The 20,043-nt window shown below is 35.2% G+C and overlaps 1 non-coding gene across 1 annotated transcript; it reads left to right on the top strand.

Moving 5' to 3' along the window:
* Positions 1 to 13,545: 13,545 nt before the first annotated feature.
* On the top strand, positions 13,546 to 13,652 carry LOC121231347 (small nucleolar RNA R71). The gene has a single exon (XR_005929407.1). It is a non-coding gene; the product is annotated as a small nucleolar RNA R71 (small nucleolar RNA).
* Positions 13,653 to 20,043: the final 6,391 nt, after the last annotated feature.

The raw sequence follows: 20,043 nt of genomic DNA, 5'->3' as shown, positions 1-20,043 counted from the left end.
CCCATTGGGCCCACATGACCCCTTTCGACCCATCGTGGCCCGAAGTAGCCATCTTACAACTAGAGTAGCGAGAACTACACACCTGATTGGCGATTGGAGTTAATCCAAGCTCCGATCACTCTTAGCCGACGCCCAACCCAAACGAGCACGCCATACAGCGAAAGGGATCAGCCAAGAAAGGTACATTTACTCTCCTCATGGTTCCCTCTATTTAAAGCCAGCTTCGCAACCACTCTTATGTTAGCTTCCCGATGTGGGATCCCTCCAACACCAGAGTTTAAATTCAACACCAACTCTTGGCGCCCCCTGTTAGCAAAATAAATGCTCCTTGCTTGCCATGGGATTCGAACCCATGCCTCCCCTCAGATGCTCCACACGCTACTTGCCACTAAGCCACAAGGCTTTTTGTGTCATATTTTATCCCCAATTAATTATAAGGTCTAAAGGCCAAAGTCTAGGTTCCCTTAAAAAAACCAAAATAAATTGCAAGAGCCAAGGCTTAAACCCAGGCTCCCATACAACCTTAATGACGCCACAACCACTAGACTACAACCTTCCTTGAGTCATTTATTTAACACAATAATTTAAAAACCCTCATCCAAGCATCTAGGTTTTTTTTCTCTTAATACCAAAATTTTTACTAAAGCCCATGTTTGAACCCAAGATTTCTCTAACACTTCTCAGGGCCATTAACCACCAAAGCAGACATTTAATTGTGTTATTTCATTGCACAATTAAATACCTATTTACAACCTCCTTACGGACCCGCACTCAAGGCCCAATACTTCTAGGCCCAAATTCAGGATGTTACAATTCTACCCCCTTAAAGAAATTTTGTCCTCGAAATTTTCCACTCTCAGACTACACCACCACACTTCCGTTGCGTACTCTGATACTAATAATACTAACATACACCCAAAACATTTGTCCATCGGAGCAGATAGATTTCACATGCAACCAATTTCTACATTTCCAGAACACACACCAAATAAATACTAAATCTAAATTCAAGCATTACAGTATACTCTAACTAGAAAGTTCCAGTATTGTGCTACTATCTATAGTAGTTTCTCAATATAGCACTTCAATTTATAACAGCAAACAGAGTTAGAGAACTTACAGATTTGGTGCCGGAGACTCGGTGTGCCACACCTCCAATAACATCTTTTCAGAAACAAGTCAAGTTTCATTGAGAGATTTCAAAACAAAATTTTAGAAAAACCCTTTTCAAACCCCAATTTCGAAAAAAGAAAAGAAAAAAATAACAATAATTTTTTTTGCTACCCATACCACAGTCGAGTTTTGTAACCTGGCTCTGATACCACTAAATGTAACACCCCAAACCCGGCCCAGACGTTATGGCCGAATCTGATGTGCCACATTGAAGTTAAAAACCCATGTTCCGTTTTAGTGCTTTAAAAACCGACTTTTGTTAAGCTAACAAAGTGAATGGGAGCTAGGCACCAGGTAGGAATCCGTAACAGAGGAGGTGAGCCATGAAGGCTGCTTAAGTACCAAGCTCTTCTAATGGATCCAATCCTAGACATGCCCACAACCATTGCCACACTTGGTTAAATCGAGTTGTAATTTATTTAAGTTGAAATCTTTGATAAATCGGATATCGTGGCGTGGTGATATTTTGAAAACAATTATCATTTTGAAAACACGTCCTAATTCTAGCCCATTTATTAACAAATAGATTAAAGTTATTAAAAATAAAATAATCCCAGAAAAATAATTAAAATGGCCTTATTACAACTCAAAACCAAACAATAATATTAATAACATAAAACTTATAAAGAAATAAATCGGCTACTTATTGCAATTAAAAGAAGCAGAAACAGTAGTGTGGCCATCTCCGAGTCCCTCGCAGCTCCAAACCATCTAAGCTTGGGTATTACCTGCACAGTTAGAAACGGGGTGAGTTTACAAAAACTCAGTGTGTAATCCCAATAACAAACAAACAATGAAAACACAGTATCAGTACAATCTGGGCCAAAGCCCTATTTAGTCTTGACATATACTGGGCCGAAGCCTTTCATTTAACGGTTACTGGGCTGAAACCATTTCATAAATCATATCACTGGGCCGAAGCCTTTTCATAAATCATATCATTGGGCCAAAGCCTTTACTATAAACGGTATGGCCCTTAGGCCCATTTCAATATCACATGTAATGTCAATGGATGTATGCAAGCCCATTTGGGGAGACTACTCGACTCACCATCCGCTACTCTCCACCCGTACCAACCAACACACCATGTAGGGAATGATTCAACCCACCCAACCAACACACCACTGGCAGCATAGTTGCTTTATCATATATCTGGAGGCCTAGCCTCTTTTAATAACTGGGGCAAAACCCTTTTCAATAAACTGGGGCATAAGCCCTTTTCGGTAAACTGGGGCATAAGCCCTTTTCAATAAACTAGGGCCTAAGCCCTTTTCGGTAAACTGGGGCATAAGCCCTTTTGCACTTCCTCCATCCATATAAAATCCGAACCCAATGCAAAATGTCATGTATGCAGAATGTCATGCCCATATTTGAATAAACAATCATAGTCAAGTCATTCATATCACCAACATATATTCACAATCAATCTGTCAACCACACAGTCCAAGTCAGTCACTTGCCCACAAGGGCAAAACAGTCATTTTTCACATTATAAGGGTATTTTCGTAATTTTACCAAATATCAGGATTTTCCATGTTCATTACAATTATCAATATTTCTGAGTGTTTAAACAATGATCTTTAACCCACTTTATCAAATTCGGGCTTTTGGGCCCAGAACCCCTAATGGGCCCTACGAATGCTGATTTAGCCTACTTAACCCAAATTTTACAACAATACTAACTGTGTTAACGTACAACTTTTCCAAGTTCCATTTTCTATCAATTCTACCCAAATGGGTCCGAAAGCCCATTGGGCCCAATTTCAGCCCATTGAGGCCCAACTTACCATTGTGCACAAAATTGAGTTCTTACCTGTTCCATCGACCCAAACACCGATCTTAATGTATTTATCGCATCTACCAAAACGCAACATTACAAGTTCCCGAAATATCAGTATTTTAGCATTTCGGCTTCTTAGCAAATATTAATCAAGCTATTACGAGGGTTAGTACACACCTATTACGGGTTGAAGTTGAAACGTTTCCAAAATCAATCGCCTACGATAACCATCACCTGTCACTCAAACTTAACTAATCCAATATCAATATATGTAAATCCTAAGCACATCAGTCATACGAAACATAAGGGCATATTCGTCATTTTACCATACAGGGGTATTACGGTCACTTTACCCTACAGGGGCTTTACAGTCTCTTTACCCTACAGGGGCTTTACGGTCTTTTTACCTAATAGGGGTATTTTAGTCATTTCATCCTACAAGGGTGTTTTTGTAAATCTACAAACCAAGGGTATTTCAGTAATTTTGTAAACCAATGGTATTTCCATAATTTTTAGAAAGTCAAGGGTATTTTTGTAACTTTGTAAATCAGGGGTATTTTGGTAATTTTACAAATTGAGGGTATTTCGGTAATTTCACAAACCAGTTGTATTTTGGTAATTTTACAAACTAGGGGTATTTTGGTAATTTTACAAATTGAGGGTATTTCTATAATTTTACAAACCAAGGGTATTTTAGCAATTTTACAAACTAGGGTATTTTGGTAATTTTACTGGTCGAGGGTATTTTGGTAATTCTGTAAACCGAGGGTATTTTAGTAATTTTGTAAATCGAGGGTAAAACAGTAATTCTGTAAATCAAGGCTAAAACAGTAATTCTATAAATCGAGGGTAAAACGGTAATTTTATAAATCGAGGGTACTTTGGTAATTTTACAATTTGAGGGTATTTCAGTAATTTGGTAAACTAAAGTATTCTAAACAAGGATAACAATACGAATAGGCCTAAAGCCTATTCTCGGCCCAAATGGGGCCACACGCTCGTGTGGCCCTTTTAGCCCAAATCTAGCCACAGATATGAGATTCACATAACCTAGTCTAATATTTACTACATAATCAAACAACTTATCCAATTGGGCCCGTAGGCCCATTGGGCCCACATGACCCCTTTCAGCCCATCGCGGCCCAAAGTAGCCATCCTACAACTAGAGTAGCGAGAACTACACACCTGATTGGCAACTGGAGTTAATCCAAGCTCCGAGCACTCTTAGCCGACGCCCAACCCAAACGAGCACGCCATACAGCGAAAGGGATCAGCCAAGAAAGGTACATTTACTCTCCTCATGGTTCCCTCTATTTAAAGCCAGCTTCGCAACCACTCTTATGTTAGCTTCCTGATGTGGGATCCCTCCAACACTAGAGTTTAAATTCAACACCAACTCTTGCCGCCCCATGTTAGCAAAATAAATGCTCCTTGCTTGCCATGGGATTTGAACCCATGCCTCCCCTCAGATGCTCCACACGCTACTTGCCACAAGCCACAAGGCTTTTTGTGTCATATTTTAGCCCCAATTAATTATAAGGTCTAAAGGCCAAAGTCTAGGTTCCTTTAAAAAAAACAAAATAAATTGCAAGAACCAAAGCTTGAACCCAGGCTCCCATGCAACCTTAATGACGCCACAACCACTAGACTACAGGCTTCATTATGCCATTTATTTAACAAAATAATTTAAAAACCCTCATCCAAGCATCTAGGTTTTTTTTCTCTTAATACAAAATTTTTGCTAAAGCCCATGTTTGAACCCAAGATTTCTCTAACACTTCTCAAGGCCATTAACCACCAAAGCAGACATTTAATTGTATTATTTCATTGCACAATTAAATACCTATATACAACCTCCTTACGGACTCGCACTCAAGGCCCAATACTTCTAGGCCCAAATTCGGGATGTTACATGAATAGCCAACTTACCACCCCAATTGGGTCAAACCTACAAGCACCAAACCAAGCATATATACACAACAACTCCAGCCAACTTCTATACCAAACCATACATCATTCATGCCATAACAATATCAACCATTTACATGCTCATAAACTCAACTCAATTGTGCCAAAACATAAGACCAAATCATATCAAACATATGGTTTCATAATCTCTAAACTCATGACCAAATCTCATTCCAAATCTTGTCAAACTTACCATTTCTCTTAGCCATTCACGAACACATCAAATAGATCATCTTGCATCATATTTCTTACACCAAAATCAAAAACATAAACACAACCATATCAAGCCATATCACGTGGCTAAATATAAACATTACAAAACCTATCCAAGGTATTTCTAGCCTATACATGCCATTCTTTACTATATACAATTTCAAAAGGTACCAAAATGAGATACGATAGTGTGGTGACGATCCTCGACGATCCCCGAGCTCACAGGAACTTTGATATTTAGAAAACAATGCAAACACACACAAAGTAAGCTTTCAAAAGCTTAGTAAGCTCGTACTAAATATCATCAACAACTTATAAAATATAAAACATCAACACATAAACACTTATTAGCTCACGATTCATCTATCAATTCTATGCCAACATAATTCATATGTTTATATCAATCCACGAACTTCATATATGTAATCTTATCTACCACATAGGTATCGTACATACCTGAACCTTCCGTATTTATTCATTTTCATTCTCATCTCTTTTTCAGATATTTTAAAACTTTCTGAAGATTGTTCATGCTTTAAACATCCGCACAGTTAGTGCTTTAAGGTTTAGCCAAGCTAGAATGATTTCCACACACTTAGTGCCATCTCAATTAACCGAAGCTATCTCAGTATTGCACGCTTAGTGCCTCACACAGCCGAAGCTATACCATTTTGCACACTTAGTGCTATTTATAGCAGAAGCTATTTTGAAACGCACACTTAGTGCCAAATGCAATTGATTTATCATCGTACCCAACCATAATCAAATATATACACAATTTATATATAATCAAAGCATCAAAAATATACTTGTAACATCAAGTATCACGTACGAACTTACCTCGTACTCGGAATTGTTGATTTGAATCGTCTACTTGATTAACTTTGACTTTCCTCAATTTAAATGCAAATTCCTCTTTTCTTGATCTATATGTATTCAAAATTAACCTTTTTATTCAGAAAGTCATTCAATTCAATCCACAAACATACATTTAGGGGATTTTGCAAACTAACCCTCACATTTTCACATTTTGACACTTTAGTCCCTAATTTACAAAATCACAAAATACACATAATTTGCATATACTCATGCTTGGCCGAATTCTCCTAGTACTCATACTAGTCCAAATATTTCATTTATTTCACATTTTAGTCCTTCTATTTACAAATTTTACAATTTAGCCCATTTTACTCAAAATCACCAAAAATCCAAAGACAACATGTTAACCCAAAACTTATCTTCCAATTATCAACAAGTAACTTCACAAAACTCACAGTTTCATCAATGGCACATTTCAAAATCATCAAAAAAATTAGAAATTGAGACATGGGCTTGATAGTATACGAAGCAACGATTACAAAAACATAGAAATTATAAAAAACCGATCAAAATACATACCTAAATCAAAGGAAACCGAGGCTGAACCCTAGGTAAGATTTTCTCTTTTCTTTTTCTTGTTATTTTCAGCAACAAGGATGAATGATTCATCCATTACCATGTTTTATTTTATTTAATATATGTTTAGTATGCTAATGACCAAAATACCCTTTTAATAAACTGTTTTAAATTCACATATAATAAGGCCATTTATGTCCATTATCAATGTGAATGGCATAATATCACATAAGGACCTCTCGTTAATAAAGACAAATCAAATAGACACTTTTAACATATAACAGGCAACTTCTACATTTTACGCGATTAGGTCCTTTTTGCAAATTAAGCACACAATTGATCAAATTTTCATACGATACTTTCAAATATGCTCATTAACATATCAAAAGCACAAAAAATAATATTTAAACATTTCTCTAATGCGGATTTGGGGTCCCAAAACCACTATTGCGACTAGGGTCAAAATCGGACTATTACATGTCCAACTAGCCAATATCTTCTATTTTGAAACTGTTAAAGATTTTGAATGTTTCCATTGATTAACCTTGTCATTTTATATGTTAAATGATGAATTTTAAATAGTAGTTGTTATTTAAAAGTATTTATTAAGTGATTTTTGATGAATTTATCGATTAGGGACTAAATTGTTAAATTAATAAAAATACAAAGATTTGTTGTGAAATTGCTGCATAAATGGGCTTTATTGGATGCCAAAAGTATTCTTATAGGCTAAATTTTTGGTAAAAATGGTTAATTAGCATGTTTTGGGTTCAGGGACTAAATTGAATAAAAGTAAAACTTTAGGGGAAATTTTGTAAAAATGTCAAAAAATGACTAAATTGCATAAAATGAAATTTTTTTATTGACTAAATTAATATATTGAATGAAATTATTAATTTAGATAAGATCTGGTGGAAAATCGAGGAAAATGAAAAATTACCAAAATGCCCATAAACTTTGGTATTTCTGCAATTTAGCCAGGTAAGTTCGTATGAACTGTACTATGTATAATGTTGATGAAATTGAATGTTATTATATGATTTTATTGAAAATGAATCAATATATATATGTTAATTATACAATTTACTGAGTAAAAAAACGATGAAAATTCAACGACGTACAACGACTATTGAGCCCTGTTTGAACCTTAGGAAAATATAAGATACATATGACATATCATTAGGGTTATAGTGTTTCAGGTGCTGGTCCTGAACGTACTATCGGTGGCTGAGTTTTCGACATGTGTTGCAGTTACTTCACAACTTGTGTGAGCAGTACTGTGTAGCTACGTTTCGACTGACAGCTTGTGTGAGCAAACCCAGGTTACCATGTTTCGTGTGCTGGTCTTGAATGTCCTACCAATGGCTGAAGTTCGGTATTAGCTATGGATACTTGACAGCTTGTGTGAGTAGCATCATGTGGCTTACATTCCGACCGATAGCTTGTGTAAGCAGACCCTTTTTACAGCTCGTGTAAGCTATGACTATATGTTTAGCACACTTTATGTGAGCTTTCCTGCGTATTCGGTATTATTCTAAGTGGTTCAATGGGGATGAAAAGGGATGAACTGGTAAGGGTTCTAATTGATTTCACTATGACAATTATAGAAAGGTATGATGTATCGATGATTCAAGGAAGAACATTCATGATTAAGAAAAGTATGATTTAAGTGATGCTATGTTTATGTCTTATGTGTTATGAAAATGAAATGGTAAATAAAACGATATGAATTAAGACATGAAACTATATGAATATCCTTGATATGTTGATACATGGAAATTATGAAAGTTGGAGATAGGTGACAATTTCTAATGGTTCATGTCGAGATCAATGGCTGTATATATGTTATTTTTGTCTATGATTTATACCATGTATGCTAACATGTTTAGTGTTGATGCTTAGGCTTATGCCAAGCTTATGGATATGATTAATGTTTATGATTATGCTTGTATTATGCATATGAAATGTGTAAGAAAAGGGAATGATAGAGTAAGTACGTAATAGAGATGTACTATGAAGTTATAAAAAGTTTTAATGAGATAAATGATGCATTCATATGATAGTAAATTGCTTATGCTTTGAGTGAATCTATCAATGTCATGAATAAATACACTGTATTGAGAATTAATAATGTTTTTAAGGCTTTTGAAAGGCATTGGGAACGGAAAGGAAAGTAAGTAAATTGAGAGGTATATAATTTTATAGAAATTTTGATGGTTATACATTAAGTCCTTGCATGTTATGAATTATAAATATATGTGATATAAATGAATTTACTTAATTACAAGTTGGCAATTATGGTTTGGTAAATCTTAAGGCATTGGTATAGGTTTAGATTGAACCTATAATGTTCATTATTGAAATGTAATATTATGCTTATAGTTTATACGAGTTTACTAAGCATTCATTTCTTAAATGGTTTTCTTTCCTTTACTTTTCAGATTATCGGAAGCTCAATCGGGGTGGTCATACTATCCAGCGATTATATCATTAGATTTTGATCTCTTGTTTAAGGTTGTAATGGCATGTGTAAGTGAACTTGAGGTTGGTGATTAACTGGCTTTTAGTTGATGTGTTTGGCATGTATATGGCATTTTGGGTAATGTAGCCATGCCACATTTTGTGCCTTGTTGATATATGTTAGTTTGATATTGTGTTAAAGCATGTTTGGATGGCCAAAGTTATATATGATGAAATGACCTCAAGATGGTCAAGATATGGTATGCTTTGGAAAGGTTTTGGACTAGAAATGGCATGAATCTAATATGGTGTGGTGATTTTGTCGGAATTATGTTATGTTTTGGCATGGAAACAAGTTAATTGATAATTGGATAAATATGCACATGTATGGGTGTTTTTGGTTGATGTTTTAGCCATTATTTTTTGGCTTGCGAATTTAGTATTTTGAATGATTGAAATGGTTGATATGTGGATATATATATGTGTGGCCTTTTGGTGGATGACTTTATAGCCTTTTAGATGGCCTTGATGGTTAGAGTTGAAATGGTCATTTGAAGTTGTGTTTTGAATAACCAAATTGGTATGTTTCAATGTGATTTTAGCATGTGGACAATTATGGTATAACTTGGTATGGAATTAAACTATATATATATGGATAAGTTATGGTCAAGTATGTATAAGTTAGATATATGTATATTTGGGATGCATGAAAACTATAGTTCAAATGATAAGTTCTAATGACAAGGTATAAGTTAAGCATGATATGTTTTAAAATGGTACCAAGATGATCAACTATGTATATGGTTATACAAGTTTAATTGTTGTGATTGAGGTGTCTTTTTGGGCATATTGGTTGTATGCATATGTATCTTATTTGGATAGCTTGATGTTGTATGGTTTGGTGTATTTTGGAATGCTTGATTACAGTTAGTAAATTGGTTATAGGTGTGTGCATGAATGGCTGAGAAAAATGGCTTGGAAATGGCCTATTTTTTGTCCACACGATTAGAGACACGGGGGTGTGTCTCGGTCGTGTGTCACACACATCTAGGTGACACGACCATGTGTCCCCTGTACGTTTTTAAAGGTTGCATTTCAAGAGTTACACGGTCTAGCAAACGGGTGTGTGGCTTGGCCGTGTGACCCAAATCAGAGAGTTACATGGGCTTAAGCACAGGTGATGGTCATGAAACTAACTAAAAATTCGACTACGGCAAGCGCACCTATTGAACAGTAATATAGTTATGGTGAGACCGAAAATATCGTACCCACGAGGACTAAAAGTACTAGTAATTACTATCTTTTTATTATCTAACCTAAGAATTAAAGGATGTTTTTAAACTAATACTAATTATCTCATTAACTAAGATTACGACAGAGAATAAAATTGTGAAATAATTTTTAGAAAACTGATGGAGAAGACAATACCCAAGGAAGAATCCACCTAGAGCTCACTTATTATTTCTAAAGTAGACGATTTATTCACTTGACTTAATCTGTAAAAATCCCTAGTTTATTGTTATTATCTCTCTCGAGACTAAAAACAACTAACTCTAGATTGATTAATTGAAATCTCTTTCTAGTTAAAACCCTATTGTCGCATTAACTCGATTTATGGATTCCCTTATTAGATTTGACTCTAATCTGGCAGATTTATGTCGTCCTATCTCTAGGATTGCATGCAACTCTGCTTAATTATGAATGACCTACTCTTAAACAGGGACTTTTGCTCCACTAAATAAGCACATCAAAAACTTGAATTAATATCCTGGAGTATTAAAACAAGAATTAGAACTCACAATTAAGAATAAAAAAGTATTTATCATATAATTCAAATAGTCATAAGATCCGTCCTAGGTTTCATCTCCCTTAAGTATTTAGGGAGTTTAGTTCATAATAATGGAAAACATCTCAAAATTGGGAAAATAATAAAACATAAAGAACCCAAAGAACTTCTAAGGAAATTGAATGGAGATCTTTAGTCTTGAAGTAGATCCTGCTTCTGATCTAAACACGGTCGTGTGAGGCCTGTGTTGGGCCACACGGCTGTGTCATACGCCCGTGTGCCTCAAGTTTAGCCCATGTTTGTCATGAAAATTTAATGCCCATTCGCCACACAGTCTTAGACACGTCCGTGTGTCCTGGCCATGTAGCTGTGTGCTTCGTTGTTCACTTCTCCTATGCCCGTGTGGTATCCCACACACCCGTGTGCTTGCCCATGGAGCTCTCTGACTTGTTTAAAATTTGAAAATTTAGCTCCAATTTTCGCGCGGCCTGAGACACTCCCGTGTGTACTGGCTGTGTGCTTTACATGTCCATGTCACACGACCGTGTGGATAGAATTTATGGTTGTGTGGCACGATACTTGGGGATTTTTAGCCCTATTTCCACACGGCCAAGGACATGCCCGTGTGTCCAGGCTGTGTGGGCCATTGTACCTACATTTAAAATGCGAAAAATATCTAAAATAAACTAGTTAGTGGTGTTAGTGCTCGGGTTGCCTCCCGAGAAGCACTTATTTAAAGTCTAAGCTCAACTTACCTCATATTTGCACGGTCATGGTGGTTCGAACAGTTGAGACCCCTCTTTCTCACTGCCAATTCTATTATCCACACACAGTCTAGTCGAGTAATATTTACTTTGAAAGTGTCAAATTCAAAATGATGTACCTCAACTGTGCCGTATGAGAAAACATTAAGTACCGTAAAAGGAGTCGCTCCTTTTGTAATTAGCTTTAAAGTAACAATTCTAGGGTCCTTTTCATCTAAGAATAATTTGTCCCCGACCTTAAATTGCTTTGTTTCATCCCTACACTTATCGTGGTGCCGCTTTGATTCATCATGTGCTTTTGGTTTTTCCTTGACATGTGTTCGCCATTCGTCTAGTTCATCAATCTGAAGCCTTCATTCTTCGTGAGTTGCTCTGTTTTTGTTGCATGGATTAGGATGAGGCTCTATCACGTTCTTCCTAGAGGATTCCTGCAAAGAAGTTTGTGCCTTAACATTACTCGAGTTAACAGAACTTAAACAATCATCTCGATTACTAGATATATTAGCAGAATCACGAGCTTGAAGTTTAATCGTGTCATCTCCTACACGAAATATCAATTCACCTGTGCCAACATCTATGATAGTTCTAGCAATTTCTAAAAAGGGTCTTCCTAAAATTAAAGGTACGTTTCTATCCTCATCCATGTCTAGAACAACCAAGTCAACTGGGAATATAAATTTATCAATTTTGACAAGCATGTCTTCAATAATACCCTTAGGAAATCTAATTGTTTTATCTGCCAATTGAATGCTCATCCTAGTTTGTTTGGGTTTCCCAACACTGAGTTGTTTAAACATTTTATAAGGCATGACATTAATGCTCGCCCCTAGATCAGCCAACGCATTCTTAATACTTAAACTACCAAGTAAACAAGGAATAGTAAAACTCCCTGGATCTTTTAGTTTGGTAGGTAGCTTGTTTTGCAGAATAGCCGAGCAGACTGCATTTAATTCCACATATGATGACTTATCTAACTTCCGTTTATTTGCTAGAAGTTCTTTAAAAAATTTAACTGCATTTGGCATCTGCGAAATAGCTTCAATGAACAGTAAGTTAATATGCAACTTTTTTAAGAGTTTAAGAAATTTACCAAATTGTTCGTTGGTGCAGTCTTTCTTAGTTGCGTTGGGATATGGCACACGAGGTGTATACTCTCTACTTACCAATTTTTGCTTACTATGGTTCACCTCATCCTTACCTTTACTTACCACAAGTCCTTGCCTCGGTTCTAGTTCAGGTTCAACTAACTCTTCTTCATCTCGAATAGTAATCGCATGAAGCTGTTCTTTTAGGTTAGTTTCGGTGTTACTTGGCAAGTTACCTTGTGGTCGTTCAGAAATCAACCTAGCAAGCTGTTCTATTTGAGTTTTAAGCCTTGAATTAATGCTTGTTGATTCTTAAGTGCTATTTTCGTATTCTAAAAGTGAGTTTCTGACACCGAGATGAATTTTTTGAGCATCTCTTCAAGGTTCGGTTTCTTCTCTTGTTGGTAAAGTGGTTGTTGAAAACCTGGAGGATGTTGTGGTTTTTGATTTCCTTGACCACCCCACGAGAAATTGGGATGGTTTCTCCAACCTGTACTATAAGTGTTACTATATGAATTATTTTGAGGTCTAAAATTATTACCTATATAATGGACTTGTTCCTCCTCGGTGCTAGGGTTGAAGGATGGGTAATCTGTGTTGTGCATTCCTCCTCCACTTGAATCAAACCTCATCACTAGATGTACTTGAGTAGAACCATACAAACCATCAATCTTTTTATTTAAAAGTTCTATCTGGTTAGATAGCATAGTGATCGCGTCGAGGTTGAAAACACCCGTTGCTTTTGTCGGCTTCATTCTCATGACTTGCCACTGATAGTTATTCAGTGACATCTCTTCAATAAATTCATAAGCCTCTTTAGGTGTTTTATTGTTTAAAGTTCCACTGGCGGCTGCATCGATCAGTTGTCTTGTTGAGGGGTTCACACCGTTGTAAAAAGTCTGAACCTGCAGCCATAGAGGTAACCCATGGTGAGGGCACCTTCTCAATAAGTCTCTGTATCTCTCCCATGTGTCATAAATCGTTTCTAAATCCATCTGCACAAAAGAAGAGATATCATTCCTCAGTTTAGCCATTTTAGCCGGAGGAAAATATTTAAGTAAAAAATTTTCGATCATTTGTTCCCAAGTAGTGATTGACCCTCGTGGTAACGAGTTCAACCACTGTTTAGCCTTAGTCCTTAATGAAAAGGGAAATAACCAAAGGTGAATGGCATCGTCAGAAAATTTGCTAAATGAGTGTTTGGATCCTCGTCCTGCAAACCATCAAACTGAAAAAATTGTTGTATCATTTGAATCGTGTTAGGTTTCAGTTCAAAATTTTTTAGAGCAACAGTAGGTCTAACTATACTCGATTCAGTTCCTGTTAAAGTAGGTTTGGCATAATCATACATAGTACAAGAAGTAGGATTCTGATCTACTGGATTTGCAGCAACCACATGAGGTAGCGAATTATTCTGATTATCAGCCATCTCCTCGGTTGTAGTATGGATATCGTCCTCTCACTCTTTCTCTATGTATTGTAGACTTCGCCTTATTTCTCTTCGATTTCTGCAAGCTGTGCTCTCGATCTCACAGTCAAAAAGCAAAGGTCCTGACAGGTTTCTCCTAGTCATAAACTAGAGACACCTACTAGAAGCAATTAAAAAGAAAAATTTAGAAAAGAAAAAAAAACTAAAAGTAAAAATAAAAAAATAAATTGCAATAAAAGTAAAAATGGCTAAAGTAATAAAAATCAAGATTCCTAATATCTTAGTCCCCAGCAACGGCGCCAAAAACTTGATGGTCATGAAACTAACTAAAAATTCGACTAAGGTAAGTGCACCTATCGAACAGTAGTATAGTTATGGTGAGACAAGAAATATCGTATCCACGAGGACTAAAAGTACTAGTAATTACTATCTTTTTATTATCTAACCTAAGAATTAAAGGATGTTTTTAAACTAAAACTAATTATCTAATTAACTAAGATTACGACAGAGATTAAAATTGGGAAACACATTTTAGAAAACCGATGGAAAAGATAATACCCAAGGAAGAATCCACCTAGAGCTCACTTATTACTTCTGAATTAGACGATTTATTCACTTGACTTAATCCGTAGAAATACCTAGTTTATGTTATTATCTCTCTCGAGCCTAAAAACAATTGAATCTAGGTCGATTAATCGAAATCTCTTTCTAATTAAAACCCCTATTATCGCATTAACTCGATCTATGGATTTCTTAATTAGATTTGACTCTAATCCAGTAGATTTATGTCATTCGATCACTAGGATTGCATGCAACTCCACTTAATTATGAATGATCTACTCTTAAACAGGGACTTTGCTCTACTAAATAAGCACATCAAAAACCTGAATTAATATCTTGGAATATTAAAGCAAGAATTAGAACTCACAATTAAGAATAAGAACAAGTATTTATCATATAATTCAAATAGTAATAAGATCCGTCCTAGGTTTCATCTCCCTTAGGTATTTAGGGAGTTTAGCTCATAATAATGGAAAACATCTCAAAATTGGGAAAATAACAAAATATAAAGAACTCAAAGAACTTCTAAGGAAATTCAATGGAGATCTTCAGTCTTGAAGTAGATCCTGCTTCTGAGCTAATTCCGATGGCTATCTTTGAGTATTTTCTGCCTTCTACTCTGCATGTCCCCTTTAATCCTCTTCTAGGGTGTTTATGTAGACTATGGAATGCTTCAAAACCCTCAAAATTAGCCTTTTCTGAGTAGAATTAGACTTGGGCTCGATAGGGACACGGCTGTGTGACACGCCCGTGTGCAGGTGCTCAGGCCGTGTACAATTCTGACTTGGTTTAATGTCGACACGACCATGACACACAGGCATGTGGCCTGCCCATGTGTTGCACACAGGTGTGTGGTTTACCCATGTGAAAATGCCTAGGCCGTGTGAAACACTGAATTTGGCTAAATTTGTCCGTTTTTGGCCCGTTTCATGCTCTTTTTGCTATCCTAAGCTCTCTTAAGTATAAAACATGAAATTAAAGAATTAGGAGAATCAAATTCAATGAAAATAAGGAGAAATCATCCATAAATATGTTAAACATGGGGTACAAAATTTGTATATGTTATGGTTTATCAACAGGCTAGGACACGGCCATGTGTCCCTACTTCGAATGTCCACACAGCCTGGCCACACGGCTGTGTGACCTCTGCAGTTTTGAAAATTTTTATCTTTTCCCGAGAAATTCTAAATATTACTAACTTAGTCCCAATTTGTTTCTAATGTGTTTTTAGGGCCTCAAGGGCTCGTATAAGGGACAATAAGTATGTTATTGATGGAATTTGCTATAATTGACGCTGTGAAGTAAATAATTTATATTTTTAATAATTTTGAAATGTAAACTCCAGTAATGCTCTGTAATCCTATTCCAACAACGGATAAGGGTTAAAGGTGTTACACCGTCACATTCATGGGTCTAAAATTGGGCTTTGAGACTCGCATCATGTATGTGAGCTATTCATATGTCTAAATGGTGTTTAAATGTTCAAATACTTTGTATGGCAAAAATTCCTCTCCCTTGATGATACATGAATATGGCAGTTCATTCACCTTGCAACGAACATTCTTCTGCCATCCAAATAAATGCATGAATGGGCAGATTCATGCATAAACGAATAGGAACTTTAATCCCCCTTATAATGCAATCCATTCATGACAATTCGTACATTAAATTCATCCATTCATGAATCTTAAAATTCATGAATTCTTGTAGGCTAAGGCATGTACATGCATAAATTTGTATGGGAATTCGATCAGCCATAAATCACCTTTGGTGGCTGGTCATATACCTACAAAACCATATAAATAGAAACCATTAGTTCTCTTACAACATAACTCACAATCAATAGAAAAACAAATGCAATGCGAAAAATAAAATTGATCAAGAATAAGAGTGGTAGAATAGAAGCGGATCATAAAGTTTACTCAAGTCTCGAATTTGATTTAGGGCTCTAGATGTTGGGTGATACGAGTAACTCAGTCCAATTCAAAGGCCATAATAGAGATGGGCCTTTCCAAATACTCAAGCGGATCAATGACAGCGCCTATCAAATAGATTTTTCGAGTGAATACAATATAAGTTCTACTTTTAATACTGTTGTCTTATCTCCCTTTGATGTTTCAGATTCGAGGATGAATATTTTCAAGGAAAGGGGTATGATACATGCATGAATGTGGTGAAATTTATTAAATTTCATTCACCAAAGCTGCCAATTTTTGAGTTTGGGAAATCAGCAAATTTGCGATGACTTTTTGGATGGGATCATAGCATTTTTGGGTTGAGATGTCTTTAAGATTTCGTTTGAAGATCTATCTCTTAGCTTCAAAAAGCACTTTAAATCACTCAATTTTTGAGTTTGGGAGCTCAAGTTATGATCATTTTAGTGAAGACTGCACGAGCAGAATTTCTAGACTAGATTATGATGAGAATTACAAGTTTTGGGCTTTTAATTCGAGTTTAAGTCATATTGGGTTTAGGTTTTTGGCTTAATTTTTTATTAGATATGAGTCCAATATTGTATCTATTAGCTCTTGTTATTTTATTATTCTGAGTTTTTAATAATTATTAAGTTGTTTAAGTTATTTAGGAGTTTTATGTCAACAAGAAAGTATAGTTTAAAACTACTTCTTGTTTAAATTAATTAGAATTCTAGTATACTTAAAAGTTTTATTTAGATTTATTTAGCTAGCCTATATTAGGCATTTTCATTGTACACAAATCAAACAATTCATTATTATTCAGCTTCTCTTTTGAGTTAATAAATTCTCTTTAAGTTTTTCTTTTCAAGAATTCCTCTAAGTTTCTTTTAGAAGAGTTTTAACAATCTTTTCAGATTGCAGAGATTATGTTTAAACTTTTTCTTTCCAAGTTTTCTTTCTTGGAGAGGAAATTAGAGCTGTTTGAAGGGGGTTAGGGATTCTTCGTGTTTTCAAGGCTTCTTAGTACTTCTATATACCACACTCTATCTTTTCATCTATCTTCTATATTTTTATCCTTATTGTTCTAATCGTAGATTTATTATTCTATTTTAATTATCTTAATTATTTATTTTAATTGTTTTATTTGATTTGGATTTGATTGCATTTCAGGTTGTGTCAAAATCCAAGTTTCTTTCCGAACATCTACAGCCCTAAGTCAAATCCACGACTTGAACAAACTTTACGATCGACTTTCGCATTTTGGGTATTCATGGTTGATTTCTAAATTGATTTCCATTGCAAAACCACCTATACGCAATTTTTACCCAAAATTTTTTAGAAAAAAATATTTTTGAGACGGTAAACATTTTTCAATTGATATGAGATTTTATATACTGATTCTTGGAACTATATTACAATATAAAAAATATTTCCCATAAAAAAAGTGATTAAAAAGTGCAAAAAAAGATATAAAAATACGAAAAAAATAAAAACAAAAAAATATTTTTTGGGTTGAATTTTGTGTCAAAAGTTTTCAGATAAAATACACATTATTTGAGGAGGCTCTAGTTTAGATTTCATGATTTTTAGAAATCAGGAACACATTAAACGAAGTTTGTCAAGTTGCTTCATAATTTTTCTAGTTTCAAAAATTTTCAATGACTCTTAGCCTTAGGTTTTCATTTGTTTTTTTTTCTTTCTATTGTTCCTTTACTCATTTTAAAAATTTATTATTTCTTGTGTTAGTAGGTTAAAGCACATTGCACATTCCTTCCTCCGTGCAACACTTCCTTGGTGTTTAACCGATTTTGGACTCCCAGTGCTACTAGATTTGCTTTGGTAGTTTGATTCTTTAACATTCTGATTGATTGTCATAAATACTCCAAAAGGACTCACAAGATTAATTCTTTCCTCATTAAGAATTTGATTTTTATTTTTGAATGCATAACAATGAGGTTTGCTTAATTTTTATTTTCTTAAGTGTTGTGTTCTTTTCAGGTTTTCATAATGATTCATGATACTATGATTGGGAAGTTGCAAAGGGATTAAGAGGTTCAAAAGCTTGAGATCAACAATGTGAAACTATTCTAGACATGATCAGCCAAAATTTGGAACTTCTAAGTAGCAAAATTGATCATTAAAATCGTAATTGGGAGGATAAGGTTGACCAGCCTCAACTTCGTGCAAATAGTGCTCGACGTGTCTCTCGTGCAAATGTTGAGACTTTGGTTAATAATGACCATGGGCAACATTTTTTTAGCTAAAGCAAAGTTTTCCATTCCAGAATTTCTTGGCAGGAATGATCAAGAGACTTATTGTGATGGGAAAGGTGATCATAAATTAGTTTGTCAATTTAAGGGGAGATGGCCAACGAAAGGAGGAATACGATTGAGTTATCACATTTTGTGCAATGTTATTGGTGTAGTTTAAAAGATCATAAAGGTTTCCAATGTCCAATTAAATATCCAAATAGAGAGAAGATGATTGAGCTACCATCTATTGTAACAGCCCAAAATTGACCCTAGTCGGGAAGTGGTTTCGGGACCACAAAACTGAGTCATAAAAATAATTAATTTCCATATTCTATGCTTATTATGTGTGTACATGAGTATGTGGAAGTTTCATTCTCCAATTTTGCCAATTGCATGAGAAATTATTAAATAGGGATCGATATGAGACATGGTGAAAATATGATAGGCTAATTTAAAATGGTCTATTAATGCATGTTATGAAAATGATGGGTTTGCATGTCAAATTACCCAAAATTTGAGCTAGTGGTTGGCCATGCTATGGGTGGAAACATGTTGGGAACATGTTGGCTTAGTGAGGTATGTTAGAATAAAATAAAATAAGGAGTATGGGTAATAAAGAAATGAAAACAAAAAAATGAGTGGTTGTTTCCCCCCCCCATTGCCGTGAGCTAAAGAAAGGAAAAGAAAAATTTTGTTCATCCTTTTTCATCCTCTTTTGACCGAAAATTCTAAGGGAGGAGGAAGGAGTTCTTGCTTCATGTTTGGTTTGGAAGAGAATTAGGAGGAAGTTTGGCCATGCATGTAACTAGATTGAGGTATGTTTGATATTATTCTTTGAGATTCATGTATATTTTAAGTTGTAAGTTTGAAATCTACCTAGCCATGGTTCAAACTTTGTTAAATGATGGAGATGATATTCGGCCATGAATGTTACATTCTTGGTTGGTATTTTGATGTCTTTGGTGATGAGGTATGGAGATGGTTGACTTTGAGTGTTTGAACTAACTAAGGATCAAATAGATGCATGGGTACAAAGTAGGAAGAATCGGCTACTATGGTTGATACTAATGCCGAATGTGAAAATGTTATATTAAGTAATGTATGTGAATTGTGTTAATAATATGAAAAAAAATATATTTAGATGTATTATAAGTGATTAAGTATTAAATCAAAAGTTGCTAAAATTGCCATTTCTTTAGCCGAATATGTGTTTGATCAATGAAGAATTTGTTGGAAAATATAGGTGAACTTGGTAAGAGTA

This window comes from Gossypium hirsutum, chromosome A06 (assembly GCF_007990345.1).
Source record: "Gossypium hirsutum isolate 1008001.06 chromosome A06, Gossypium_hirsutum_v2.1, whole genome shotgun sequence".
Lineage (NCBI taxonomy): Eukaryota > Viridiplantae > Streptophyta > Magnoliopsida > Malvales > Malvaceae > Gossypium > Gossypium hirsutum.
The sequence above is the reverse complement of the archived record's forward strand: the minus strand, read 5'-3'. Positions and strand labels throughout refer to the sequence as shown.